Below are 14740 nucleotides of genomic sequence, written 5' to 3'. Positions count from 1 at the left end.
TCACTGATTTCTAAGCTCCCCATGCTTTGGTCAAGAGGTCGAGACACCAATTAGAAAGCAACTGGTAAGAGGCTAAAATATGAAGCAGAGATCAGAAGTCTCAAAGCCCTGAGACAAACCTTAGAGTTTAGGGACTGTTGAGGAGGAAGGGAATGGTTAAAAAAAGAAACTAAAAAAACCCCAAAACAGAAACAAAAACCCAACTAAAACTAAGGTTTCTGTTAACACCCCTGAAAATTTCTACCTTGTGAGTAAACCAGAAATAAATCAGTAGTCAAAACTACTGAAACCAAGGTGTTGTGGCCATGAGAATGCGTTTCACAGACTTCCATCTAAAGGGGGTTTCATTGACTGAGGGCCCAGCTGGTATAGAGCACCATGGCCACACTTCCTACATGTATCCCAGCCGATGACCTAGCACGGCAGGGATTCTGAGGCAGGCTCATTTTTGGTAGATACGGAACTCCTCAGACAGCTGGCCTTGGCTCAAATACAGTAGCCCCCCTCATCTGCAGTTCCACTTTTCACCTGTGGTTAACTTCACTCTGAAAATACTACATGAAAAATTTCGGAAATAAATAATTTGTAGGTTCTAAATTGCACACCTTTTTGAGTTAAGCGTGAGGAAATCTCACTCTGACGCACCTGGGATATGGATCGCCACTTTGTTCAGTGTATCCCGCCTGTTAGTCTCTTATTAGCTGTCTTGGTTATTGGGTTATTGTTGCAGTATGGTAGTGCCTGTGCTCAGGGAACCCTTATTTTACTTAATAATAGCCCCCAAACGCAAGAGTAGGGATGCTGGCAATTTGGAGATGCCAAGGAGAAGCTGTAAAGCACTTCCTTTAAGTAAAAAGGTGAAAGTTCCCTAGTTAAGGAAAGAAAAAAAATTCTACCTGAGGTTGCTAACATCTCTGGTAAGAAAATCTTCTATCCGTAAAATTGTGAAGAAGGAAAAAGAAATTCCTTTTTTGCTGTTCCACCTCAAACTGCGAAAGTTATGGCCACAATGTGCGATTCGTGTTAAGATGGAAAAGGCATTAAAGTTGTACAATAAGATATTTTGAGAGAGAGACCACATTCACATAACTTTTATTACAGTATATTGTCATCGTTCTATTTTATTATTAATTATTGTTGTTAATCTCTTACTGTGCCTAATTTATAAATTAAACTTTATCATAGGTATGTATGTATAGGAAAAAACACAGTATTTGCAGGGCTTAATACTATCCACAGTTTTAGGCATCCACTGGGGGTCTTGGAACATACCCCCCCATGGATAAGGGGGGCTACTGTACTCACCGATAGTTTTGCTGAACCTTCTTTAGACTGCAGGATGCTCTAGGACCTTCTACCCCAACTTCCTTCCCTCTGTTCTTTCCTTGGGTTCTGACTTGCATTGTGGTCTGCCAGCTCTCTTAGCCTCCCCAGGCTCTTTGTCTCATAGGCATTCCCCTTGACGAAATTCTTGCACGTTTATTCCTGCCTTGATGTCTGCCACTTGGAGTCTCTGGACGAGCACAAATGGTACCTGGAGTAGCCAGAGAAAACAGGCATCAGGATGGCGAGGTGGAGAACTGCTCACCAGCTACATGCCCAGCAGGTAAAGAGGACAGCATCCTGGCTGACAGCGAGCCTGAATAATTCCTGGCAACAGATCGCAGCTCGGCTGCCTGGCTTCACTGGCGGTGACCTGGGAAAACGTTCCGGTGGAAAAGAATGTTGTAGCAGGTGCGATGAGGCAGGTATTTGAAAAACGTGGAAGGGGCAGGGAGGAAAATGCCGAAAAACACAGCAGAGTCAGCTGGGTTTTGCTGAGTTATATTGACACCCTGCAGAAAGACTGAAGACTCTTAACAAGCAGTTAGTAGCTAAGTATGAGAGCCAGAGAAGCCCTCCGTCAGGCTGGGTAGCTTTCACTGAGCCCCCAGCACCTGTGTTGGGAGGACCACACCATTGAGTGACAGGCTGAAGACTTATCTGTTGGAGTTGCAGCATTCCATACAAGTGGGAAAGCACAGGCAAAGCAGACCTGTCGTGTGAAGGTCATGGCCCTGGCAGATAAAACCTGAGATCCTGAAACATGAGATGGAAACATCTGGATGGCTTCCCCTGAGGGTGTGGACTCTGCAGTCCCCCCCCCCCCCCGAATGCTTTGGGCTTGCAGAAATAGCTCATCCTTCCTTTGCAAGAGCTAGCACTTCTGCTAAGTTTCGTTCCTGTGAAATATCAGGTGTGTCCCTCAGGATTTGCCCTCACTCCCTCTCACGGCTGCTAGGCTGATAACTAGAGTCAAATCACAGCATCACCTGGCAGGGGACATGCCAGGCCTCAAAAGGGAGGAAAACATTATAAATGTAAAAGATGGCAAGAATTAGCCATAATGGAACAGTGAACCCTGGGAGTACTGCTGAGATTGGATGGTGCTTGATCAAGGGAGACAGAATGTAGGACTAGATAAGCAAGGACTGATCTACTTAAGTGTACTTTTTTGAGACATGGGACTTAATGCCCTAGTTAGGAGCTAGGATGCCTGAGGATGGGGCAAACTCACTGCTGGGCTCTTAAAAGTCAGAAAAACAAGATGGCGAACTCTCGACAAAGTGGAAATGCCTGAATTGCACTTGCATTTGGTATAGTAAGGAAAAAAGAGGCTAAGAGAAATGGACATGCTGGAATGGATATAGTAGGTAAGACCAGAGACCCACCAGATGACCAGATTCCATGAGGAGGCCCAGAGAATCACACGTTCCCCGAGGCCATCAGCCATGCACTGGCGTGAGGGGCCTAATCATCCCTATGAAGTTCAGAGGCGCCTCTCCTCTGCAAGTTAGGAATGACAGTAGGAAAGGTAGTCACAGAGCTGGGTGCATGAACAGCCATAAGGATAATGTTTGGGCCCCCACTGCAATCATAAAGACCAGGTGACAAGGCTTAGCTACAATCAGCTAGGAGGCTGCAATCACCATAAAGACCAGAAAGGTCAGAGCACGAGCTGAGGAGGAGCCAAGGAGACCTGACCCACAGGGAACTGTGTAGATGAGGACCAGAGCATGTTGGCCTCGAGAACAAGAGAAATAGACGGGCCACAGAAGTTCTGCTCAACATCAACCACCACAACAACAAAACAGCAAGAACGGAAGGGTAGGGAGATGAGGGAAGTTGCCCCAATAAAATATCACAGTTCCTTGCTTGGTTATCAGATCTGAGACAGTTTTCAGATTCGGAACCCACTGACTGGGTCCTAGGGATCCCTAGGAGGAAGGACTGTGTGATACCGTGGACGTATATACTGTGGCAATTCCCTTAGACCTCTCCTAAAGGGACCTATGGTTATTCACTTTGGTGACTGTACACCCAAAAAGGTGGGTAACCACCAGACATTTCAAGAACTATTGGACACTGAACACCAGTTAGTTTGCTGTCTCAACTCTACACATCCCCAGAATCCAGCCATTGTCCTAGGGAGACTATCCGTCACATGATGGGTACACTTCCAATCTAAGTCTCCCACGTTAGTCTTTCCAGGGTTTATTTCTTCAGCATCCTCTGACATTGTCAAACAGGTCATCACCTTATCTGGCTTTCCTAGTTGCTCTTAATAGGAGTCCTGGTCGATCACGTGCTACTCCATCCCATTTAGGATGAAGTCTCATTTAGCATTTTAGCGTCTTCCGGAATAATGTAATTCTTCAATTCTTTTTTGTCGACAAATAGTTACTTAACAGCGATTATAGCACAGTATGAGATCAGAGTCAGGAAAAAAGCCTAAAAGTCTATCTACCACCTAGAAAAAAAGGAAATATCGATATTTGGCGTTTACAGATGTCATGTAACACCCCCGCCCCCTCCCTGCGCTCTTCATACTCCGAGCGATACTGCCATCTCCTCCTCCCTCACCTCCAGTACTCACAACCTTGTCCCTCTAATTTGCTTTAAGCCCATCACGTTTAATTCTTTTATGTGTATTACTGTTATTCATCTCAGTCACAAGAAGCCCTTGACTCCTAGGTTATCTCTGGGACCCCAAACCTACATGGCTCTGTATATCTCCTACCCTATCCTCACCTCCTGTCATTCTTCAGTTCCCGGAACCATTTCACCAGACCCTCTGGACTAAAGCATCAGTTACCTGGAAAATACCCTACGTCTTCAAATATGGCAGTGAGAAATTTAAAACATGGTACAAATGAACTTATTTACAAAACAGAAATAGAGTCACAGATGTAGAAAACAAACTGATGGTCACCAAGGGGGAAAGGGGGGAGGGATAAATCGGGAGATTGGGACTGACATACACACACACTGCTATATATAAAATACATAACTAATAAGAACCTACTGTATAGCACAGGGAACTCTACTCAGTACTCTGTAATGACCTATATGGGAAAAGAATCTAAAAAAGAGTGGATATATGTATATATGTATAATTGACTCACTTTGCTGTACACCTAAAACTAACATGACATTGCAAATCAACTCTACTCCATTAAAAATTAATTTAAAAAATATGGCAGTGAGGTTTCCCTTCACTTTTTCCACTCCAACCGAGAAGGCCCATTTCCACTCAGACCCCTGACACGCTGGCTAGTTTCTCTCCCACCGTCCTACTACCCCAGGGTGCGGAGGCTAGTGGGTGTTCCCCACACTGACACCTTCTGTCTCTTCTCCCTCTGTCGTCCCTAAACCCACCCAGATTAGAATTTCACACCCTCCGCGTATGCAACCCGACCCCCTCCTTATTCCGGTCACCTCAGTCCTCTCCAGTTACTGCCCCATTTCTCTGCTTTTCTGAAATGTAACATTGGATATTTATTTTTGCCTTCAATTCCTCTCTTCTAGTCTCTAACTCAAACCAATGAGGCTTTTTGGCCTCATCTCTCTACTGTAACAGCTTTTGTGGAAGTCAGGAATAATCTCCCATTGTTAAAGCTTTTTATCAGTTCTCTTGCCATGACTGTTAAGCAACATTTGTTGTCAGTTGTTCCATGATTGTGAAGAAACATTTGGCACCATGGCTCGATCTTCTTTAAACACTTTTATCACTTGGCTTTCAGATAGAAAATTCTCCTGCTTCTCCTCCCACTTCACTGGGTGCTCTTTCACCGTCTTTGTTTTTGCGTTTTCTTTTCTCTCTTTTTTTTTCTCCTGTACCTATTTTTCTCAGCCTCTGGCAGTGATTTTTCTACTCTCTATTTCTATGAGTTTGACTTTTCAAAGAAATAATTCACATATAAGTGATATCATGCAGTGTCTGCGTTTCTCCAGCTGGCTTATTTTACTTAGCACACTGTTTTCAAGATTCATCCATGTTGTTGCAAATGGTGAGATTTCCTCCTTTCTCATCGCTGAATAATATTCCATTCAAAAATGCTTCTCCCACCCCACTAAGTGTCTACATCTCTCTCACCTCCTTCATATCTTTGGTCAGATATCATCTTATATGTGAGAACTCCCATAGCACTGTACTTAAAACTGCACATGTGCACACATGCAAAGGCACACACACACACACACACACACACACGCACTCCATAAGCTGCTTCTATCTTTTTCCATTGTTGCCATCCCCATGTGACATAGCATGTATTTAACTTATTATTGATTCTCTCTTTCCACACTAGAATGTACAGTATATGAAGGAAGAATTTTCCTCTATTTTGTTTACTGCTATATCTCCAGTAGTTAGAACCATGATTAACATATTGTAGGCACTCAAGGAAAGTTATTCAATTATTGATCAAAAGAATTAACAAATCCTTAGGGATATAAAGCCATTTTGAGGGTAGCCACAGAGAGAGACACCATTGGTAAGCCTAGTGGGATTTTCAGTGTATAGATGAATTTGGTATGATGTACATAGTCGAATTAAAAAGTATTTCTCAGACCATATATTCCCAGAGAAGTCTTTTGAGAGGGGGTATATACTCTCGCTTTTTTTTTTTTTTTATCAGTGAGCCTCACAGACAAGCTGAAAAGTTGTAGCTTTACAATTCTAACTACAAACTAATGTTGCCTACTCAGTTTTTATGTTTCCTCATTAACAATCCCTCTCAATCTCTAAATGTAATTAAGTCATTCTTCACTCATTCAGCAACCACTTATCGAGTACCTACTATTTACCAGGCCGTGTGCTAGTAGTTGGGGATGTACGGTTTCTGCTCTCAGAAAACTTATAATTGCATTTTTCTCACAATGTCCAACAGCCCCTCTTACCTACGGCTTTAGTAACGTCATGTAAAGTTAGGTGGTTATTTGTGGAAATCCTGATACGTATATCATTGACCTTAACTGCTTTGGGTCTATCACAAAATAAACACTCCAAAATAGACAATGTGATCTAACGTAAATGACACAGCCTTTCAATACAGAGACCTGAATTCTAATTTCTATAACGTGGTTAACGTTTGTAGCAGGTCAAAGGGTCTCTATTTACCTTGGTTTCTTCATCTGTAAGAAAAAGTTAGTAATCCCTATTAAATGCAAAAGATTCTTGTGAGGATAAAGGAAAAGTTAATAAAATGCTTTTGAAAACTTAATGTTCTACTTAAACATGTAACAAAATTATTAAATCAATTGGGAGCCTAATCTGTGTGATGTGACTAAAGCCAAGTTTTGGAAGGAGACAGGCATTGAGTCAAATGCTAGCCCTGGGACTAGGCAGCAAATGGAAACAAGGACATTTAATTTACAAAGTCAGTGTGGGAATTAGAATTGATGGGTGCAAAAAGCCTAGCACCTAATGAAGGATCGGGCACAGAGTAGATGCCATTGTCAACTCTTTTTACTTACTGTAATATTTTGGCACATGACCATTAGAATTGCTCATTTTCTAATACACCTCAGTTTTTAAATCTGTAGAATGGGCAAAACATATTGTAACGGATTTTTTCCCAAAGGCCTCCGCAGAAGTCCTGCGTTAATAATAGATTGTGATCCCCAAGCCAAAGTCACTATTAGCACATCGTGGAGGTAGCACTTTGACATTCTTTATTAGATTTCTGCGTGGTCAACTCTGAAGACAGAGACAGAAAAAATCACATTCAGAAAAAGCTCTTCAGGGCAGGACACCAGAGGAAAAGAAGAATAATGAGGTCATACAAATTGTAAAGTAAACCAGGCAAAGGGCCAAGAACTTTCATGCAAAGGGAGACTGGAGAGAATCAGCTCTCACGTACCTACAGCTTCCAGCTCCTTTCAAGCAGCAGGAGACAAAGAACACTCTTCTCTGGCAATTTTTAAAAGTCAAAGCCAAACGAGCCCATCACTTCCACCGCGATTAGAGGACATCCCTTCGCTGTTCACGGTCGGCCTCAACCACTGGATCTACTGACATCATTCTAGTCACACGGCGGAGATGTTCACAGTTTGTGGAAACTTCAATTTCACAGTAATCTAGTGTCAAGGTTATTCTCCTAAGCCAATGAAAGTGGAATAATGAAATGGTCAAGTCATTTTATTACAATCGGGTTGTACAGGCTTTGTGCCTCCGCCGAAAGTGCCCAGAACTAGGAGGCCTCTGTCTCCCCTCCCGTGCCCACCCAAGTACTTTTGGTCTTTTGAAATGAAAAAAATCTAAGCTTTATATTGTAACAGCTAGAAATGAGCTGCTGTTTTAGCACACTCCGAAGCTCTTTTCCGATGCCCTTGCTCAACTGCCTCTATCCTAGCAGTTCGTTATCCATTTTAGATGGCATGAGACCAATTCTGTTTCCTGATCTGTCACTTGTTGCTTTAGAAACAAAATGATACTTTATGAACCAATGGGCAAACTGAGTTGCATTATCTGCTACTGAATTATATTGATTTCATGGCACTTCACTTAAAAAACCAATTTGTGGGGATTTAGGTCACATTTTGATAATTCGGCCTACAAAAGCCTAACCATTTTTTATTCTCTGGTCAAATCTGAACATTCAAGAATATCACAAAGGGTTATATTATTCTATATCACAAGCTCAAAATGTAATGCATTGTTGTAAGACCAGAATTTTCCTACTGCTGTTCAAAGGTATATGATTACCATAAAAAAGTACCACAAATAGAATCAGGAGAATAGCTGTTATTTATGTATATAGATTTTTTTTTTGTTTTTTCTTTTTTGGGCACCTGGCCTCGCTGCCACACCACCTCCCTGCAGCCATCTGTTCTCGCTTCTCCTGATTTTCCTGTAAATAAACACTTGTAATTTGCCATTTGTACCTCATGGTTCACAGGCCCCAGCACCAGCCTTTGTCTCCTTCCCTTCTTTATCTATGGCCTGGGACCACCTTTACAAGTCTTATTTAATACAGCAATGCCATCCCCATTTCACAGATGGCTAATTAGCGGCTGATAAGAAGAGGCGATGGGATCCGGTCCCTTGCAGTCTAGCGTCAAGACCCCAAGTTCTGGGGCACACACCTTGGGCTTGCCATTCCCACTCTGTGAGCTGGGTCACCGTAGCCATGGTGGTGGTGGTGGGTATGCGATGACCCTCATTCTGCAGACAAGAAACTGGAAGCTCTGAAAATATACCTTGTCCAGAGTACGTGGCTGTCTAAGTCTTAACCCCAGCTCTGACCTCATGGGCGTGACATCCCTCTAAACATGGTTCCAGTGGCTCCCTCCCAAGACATTTTTGTGACCCCTGCCTCTGTTCCTCTGACTTCCGTGGGTAGTGGCCCCAATTCACGGCGGGTCACGACCCTTCCCTCAGCCCACTCCACCCACGAGTCCCAAACGAAGTCGGCCTTTTGTATATAGATATTTATATTTATTTATTTTTAATATTATTGCAAAAAGATAGCCCATCTTTGCTCAAGGCCTTAAATATTGAACAGTTTACTACCACGAGAAATAGGAAATTTTGATTCCTGATCCATGGCATTTGATATTTATAATGTTGTTCAATAGGTAAGTTTGCTATTTAAATTTGGTTTTGTTCTTTGCCTGGTTATTATTTTAGGGTGTGTCTATATGCTAGTCACTTGCTGCCGGTCAGATGCTTGTTTTTTGGTGATTGATTCCGAGTTAAACAAACAGGTTTCTTCTCTCTCATCCATCTCTTGCCCAGTCTTTCTCAAGCTCATTAATTTTGTGGCCCAGATGAACTTGGATTAATCTTTTCTTCAGAATCATGGTTTTCTTTATCTAGTGACCATATTTAACGTCTGTATGATATACCTTGGGTCAAGATAAAGTTTTCTAAAAACTAGTGCTCATGAAATGTTTTCTCACTAGAACAGAAGGGCTGTGATTTTCCACCCAGCGCAGGGGCACAAGAAGCAAGAATACATTCCTCTGCTGGTTCCAGAAAGAAGGGCTAAGGCTCTCAGGGTTTCCTTGTTTCTCTGTGATCACACACATATTGCTAATGGCCCGAGGCACTCATACATGTCCGGGAGCTCTCCAGCCTTCTCTTGAACTAATTCCTTCCAGAGAGTCTGTTCAAGTGTGACTCATCACTTTACAAAGCCACTGCCTTCCCACACTCCTCTTGCCAAATGCGGAGGGCATGGCTTTCCCATTGGATTCCTGCCATGTCTTTCATACATTTGACGTAATGCTCGTTCCCATTGTGTTTGTGCACCAGCTTGTGCAAAACTGCAGTCAAAAAAGTAGAGCAGAACCTAAAAACTTACCAAATGACTCCGCTGAGATTCCTTCAGTTACCCTGAAGTATTCTTTGGCTGTGAAAATCTCCACCAGTCTGAATAGGGACTTTTTAGTTCTGTTTATTTGCATGTTTGTTTTTAGTGGGAGAGCGGGGTGTTCTAAGACGTCATAGGATTTAGGAAAGTAGGAGAGATTAGAGAAGACATAAAAAATATAGTTAGACATGCTGAAGAAGTAAAAAAAATGTTTTTTAATAAAAAATTGCACATATTTAGTAGAATTTACCATCTGAGCGGACACTAGACCTTACTAGAGATTTCATGGCAAAAGAAATATTCATCATATCCTGTCTCTGCCTGGACTTTCCTCCATTAATTACCCCTTCTCTTCTCAGCACTGTCAACCTTTTCCTTTCCACTGGCATCTTTCCCTAATCTACAAACATGCTCAAGTCTCTCCCATCTTAGGAATGAAGACTTCCTCATCTCTGCCTAAAATCCACCTACTGCACCATCTCCTTTAAAAAAGTTTTTTTTAATAGCTCAGCTTTTAGAACAAGCGATCTACATGAACTGTCTCTACATTTAGTCCTTTCCCTTATTGATTACATTCCTTCCCACCCCTACATTATTTCTGTTCCAAAGGGAGCTTCTATGTTGCTAATTCCAATTTTATTATTCAGTATTCCTGCATAAAGGAGACTGAAAACTCAATTCATGCTGAGTTAAGCCAAAAGTTAGTTTTCTTATTGTGGTTGTTATTATTACTTAGCTCCTTTACCTAAAAACAAAAAAAAATCATAGTTAGAGCTAACTTCATTCAACTTCGGTTCATCCAACTGAACCAGGACTTACTATCACTTTCTTGACTCTGTCTCCCTCGATTTTGGCTTGACCTCTTGGCCAGTTGATGCTTCATGGTGGCAAAAGATGACAAGGATTTCTAGGTTCACATTCTCATTGCTCTAAATCTATCAGAAAAATCGACCTTGTCTCCCATATAATTCTCAAGGGTAACTGGTGGACTCGGAATGAGTTATATACCCACTGCTAAACCAAGCAGACCAAGGAGCTGCAACATTCTGATTCAGTAAGGCTTGTGTCATGTGTATTCTTTGGAATCAAGCATGGGTTTGAATTTCAACTCTAACAGTGTTTATTGGTAGTAATAATATAATTACATCTATATGTCATACACTTTACAGCTAACATCTGTTCTTTATAATAACTATACAAATTACATGTTAAACATTTTGAAGAGGATAGATACTTGAAGAACTTGAATAACTGGCCCAACTCTTAAAATTAATAAAGAGAATCTAGGATCTGAACTTAGGTTTGTTTAGTTTCAAAACTCTGCTCTTCTCACTCATCAGCCTGAGATACCCTATCTACGGCACTCGTCACAGTGCTAGCACATACTTGACTCATGCTAGTTCTTTTCTTTTCTCTGCACATGCAGTTCTGATCACGTCATAACTCTTGAATATTTTGTCTTGAAGAGCCCTCCATAACCTGGTTCCTGCCTACCTACTTTAAGTGGCTTCATCTCTTACCATTTTCCCCCAGGTCAATTCTGAAACATTTGTTCTTCCTTCACTTATTTGTCTGAAATCTTGAATATAAAATGTCTTCATTCTGTCTGGCTCCCCCTCCCCACGGCAAACTATTCATTTTTCAAGTCTGGCCTCAAGCATTTACTTTCTTCTGTGTTCCTCTTCAGTTCATACATACCTCCATTATGGAGGTTATTTTATTATGATTCAGTAGCAGTTCCTATATGTTCTCTCCATTATGTGTAAAGTCTTTAAGTCAAGGCCATGGATCAGATCATTTTATTTTCATATCCCCAGGGACACAGTGCAGATGTTATGTAAATGTTGAGTGAATGAATATGCATACAAAGAAAACAATTCTTTTTTTTTTCCAAATTAGCCCAAACTCCCTTTCCCAGCATGAACTCTGTAAGATACGAACAGCAACAAGAAAAAGTAACAGAAAGAGAGAGAGAGAGAGAGAAAGAAACACCACCTAAAAACACCCTGCCATATAGAGAAATTACAGAGAAAATCTTTTCTTGTCTTTTATATAAATAAGTGATCACTGATCCACAACCAATTATTATTTAAAAAGTAGAGAATTCAGGCTACTTGCCTTCTAGTCTTGGTGGACATAGGAAAAAACAATTCCTGATAGCCCCTTTGCTTTCCACTAAGTTGATACTGATAGAGCTTGTTTAAATAATCTTCGTTTTGCACTTATTCCTCTATCTCTATTGCTTTAGCTACTGCCTTAGTCTAGATCTTCATCTTTGCTTGAATTACTGAAAGAGTCTCCCTCCTCACCCTTCCTTCTGCATGGACCTCTCTGCAAACTGTCTTCCACTTGGCTGCAAGAAGGATATTACTAAAATTAACAAGAAATCCTTCTATAGGTTTCTTTTCTCTCTAGCACAAACTCCAGACTTCTAAAATGTCAAAGCTATTCATAACCGTCTTAGTCTATCTCTTTGGTGCCTCTCTCTTTACTATTCCCACATTCACCTCTTATACTCCAGCTATACCAAAACTATCGAAACCATCCTGCATTCACTTATCATTTTTATTCTCCTTACTTTTCTTGGGCTGCTGCTTTTTTCTGGAACACTCTTCTCACTTTGTCTACTTGGCAAGTACAAGCTCATAATCATTGCAACCATCATTTTACCTGTACACTTGTCATATCCTCCTACATCTAACTGCTTCTTTCCTTTTCCCTAGAGGTACATACTTTTATCAGAGAGCCTACACCACTTTATTTCTTGTATTTATTTATTCTGTCTTTCCCACTAGATGGGAAAGCCCTTGATCAGGGACTGTATCTTACTCATCTCTTGTTCCCTGGCACCTAGCCCAGTGCTCAGAACATAAATATTTGGTGCTTGGGTTGAAAAGAAGGAAGGAAGAAGAGACAGAAATGCGGAAAGAAGTAAGTCTACTTTCACTTTCATTTCAGGCCTCTGACATACACACCCCAGAGAGAAAAATCCCGGAAAGAATAAAAGAGAGAAGAGTCTTGTCTATATCAAAGTGGCTTTTGCCAATAACAGCATTTGTTGCAACAGAGTCAAGTATATATATGCACGGATTATTTGGCCTTAAGTTATCACGTGCAATATTTTAATTCTCCCAGGAATTGCCTCTTTTTTTTAATAGATCTTTATTGGAGTATAATTTCTTCACAATACTGTGTTAGTTTCTGTTGCACAACAAAGTGAATCAGGCATAGGCATAAACATGTCCCCATATCCCCTCCCTCTTGAGCCTCCCCCCCATCCTCCCTATCCCACCCCTCTAGGTCATTACAAAGCACTGAGCTGGTCTCCCTGTGCAATGCTGCTGCATCCCGCCAGCCAACTATTCTACATTCTGTAGTGTATATATGTTGATGCTACTCTCACTTCACCACAGCTTCCCCCTCCCACCCCATGTCCTCAAGTCCATTCTCTATGTCTACCTCTTTATTCCTGCCCTGCAACTAGGTTCATCAGTACCTTTTTTTTTTTTAGATTCCATATATATGCGTTAGCATACAGTATTTTTCTCTTTCTGACATACTTAACTCTGTATGACAGACTCTAGGTCCATCCACCTCACTACAAATAACTCAATTACGTTTCTTTTTATGACTGAGTAATATTCCATTGTATATATGTGCCACATCTTGTTCATACATTCATCTGTCGATGGACATCTAGGTTTGTTCCATTTCCTGGCTATTTTAAATAGTGCTGCAATGAACATTGTGGTACATGTCTCTTTTTGAATTATGGTTTTCTCAGGGTATATGCCCAGTAATGGGATTGCTGGGTCATATGATAGTTCTATTTTTAGTTTTTCAAGGAACCTCCATACTGTTTTCCATAGTGGTTGTATCAATTTACATTCCCACCAACAGCGTAGGAGGGTTCCCTTTTCACCACACCCTTTCCAGCATTTCTTGTTTCTAGCTTTTTTGATAATGGCTATTCTGACCTGCGTGAGATGATACCTCATTGTAGTTTTGATTTGCATTTCTCTAATAATTAGTGATGTTGAGCATCTTTTCATGTGCCTCTTGCAATCTGTATGTCTTCCTTGGTGAAATGTCTATTTAGGTCTTCCACCCATTTTTAAACTGGATTGTTTGTTTTTTTGATATTGAGCTCCATGAGCTGTTTGTATATTTTGGAGATTAATCCTTTGTCTGTTGTTTCATTTGCAAATATTTTCTCCCATTCTGAGAGTTGTCTTTTTGTCTTGTTTATGGTTTCCTTTGCTGTGCAAAAGCTTTTAAGTTTAATTAAGTCCTATTTGTTTATTTTTGTTTTTATATCCATTACTCTAGAAGGGGGGTCAAAAAAGACCTTGCTGTGGTTTATGTCAAAGAGTGTTTTTCCTATATTTTCTTCTAAAAGTTTTATAGTGTCTGGGCTTACATTTAAGTCTTTAATCCATTTGGAGTTTATTTTTGTGTACAGTGTTTGGTAGTGTTCTAATTTCATTCTTTTATATGTGGCTGTCCAGTTTTCCCAGCACCACTTACTGGAGAGGCTGTCTTTTCTCCATTGTATGTTTTTGCCTCCTTTGTCATAAATTAGGTGCCCATATGTGGGTGGGTTTATCTCTGGGCATTCTATCCTGTACCATTGATCTATATTTCTGTTTTTGTGCCAGTATCATACTGTCTTGATTACTGTAGCTTTGTGGTAGTATAGTTTGAAGTCGGGGAGCCTGATTCCTCCAACCACGTTTTTCTTTCTCAAGATAGCTTTGGCTATTTGGGGTCTTTTGTGTTTCCATACGAATTGTAAGATTTTTTGTTCTAATTCTGTGAAGAATCTCATTGGTAGTTTGATAGGGATTGCAATTTGTAGATTGCTTTTGGTAGAATAGTCATTTTCACAATATTGATTCTTCCAATCCAAGAACATGGGATATTTCTCCATCTGTTTATGTCATCTTTGATTTCTGTTGATCAGTGTTTTATAGTTTTCTGAGTACAAGTCTTTCACCTCCTTAGGCAGGTTTATTCTGAGGTATGTTATTCTCTTTGTTGCAATGGTAAATGGGACTGTTTCCTTAATTTCTCTTTCTGATTTTTCATTGTTGGTGTATAGG

This window comes from Balaenoptera borealis (genome assembly GCF_965194805.1).
Source record: "Balaenoptera borealis genome assembly, chromosome: 13".
Taxonomy (NCBI): domain Eukaryota; kingdom Metazoa; phylum Chordata; class Mammalia; order Artiodactyla; family Balaenopteridae; genus Balaenoptera; species Balaenoptera borealis.
This window is presented reverse-complemented; position numbering follows the sequence as displayed.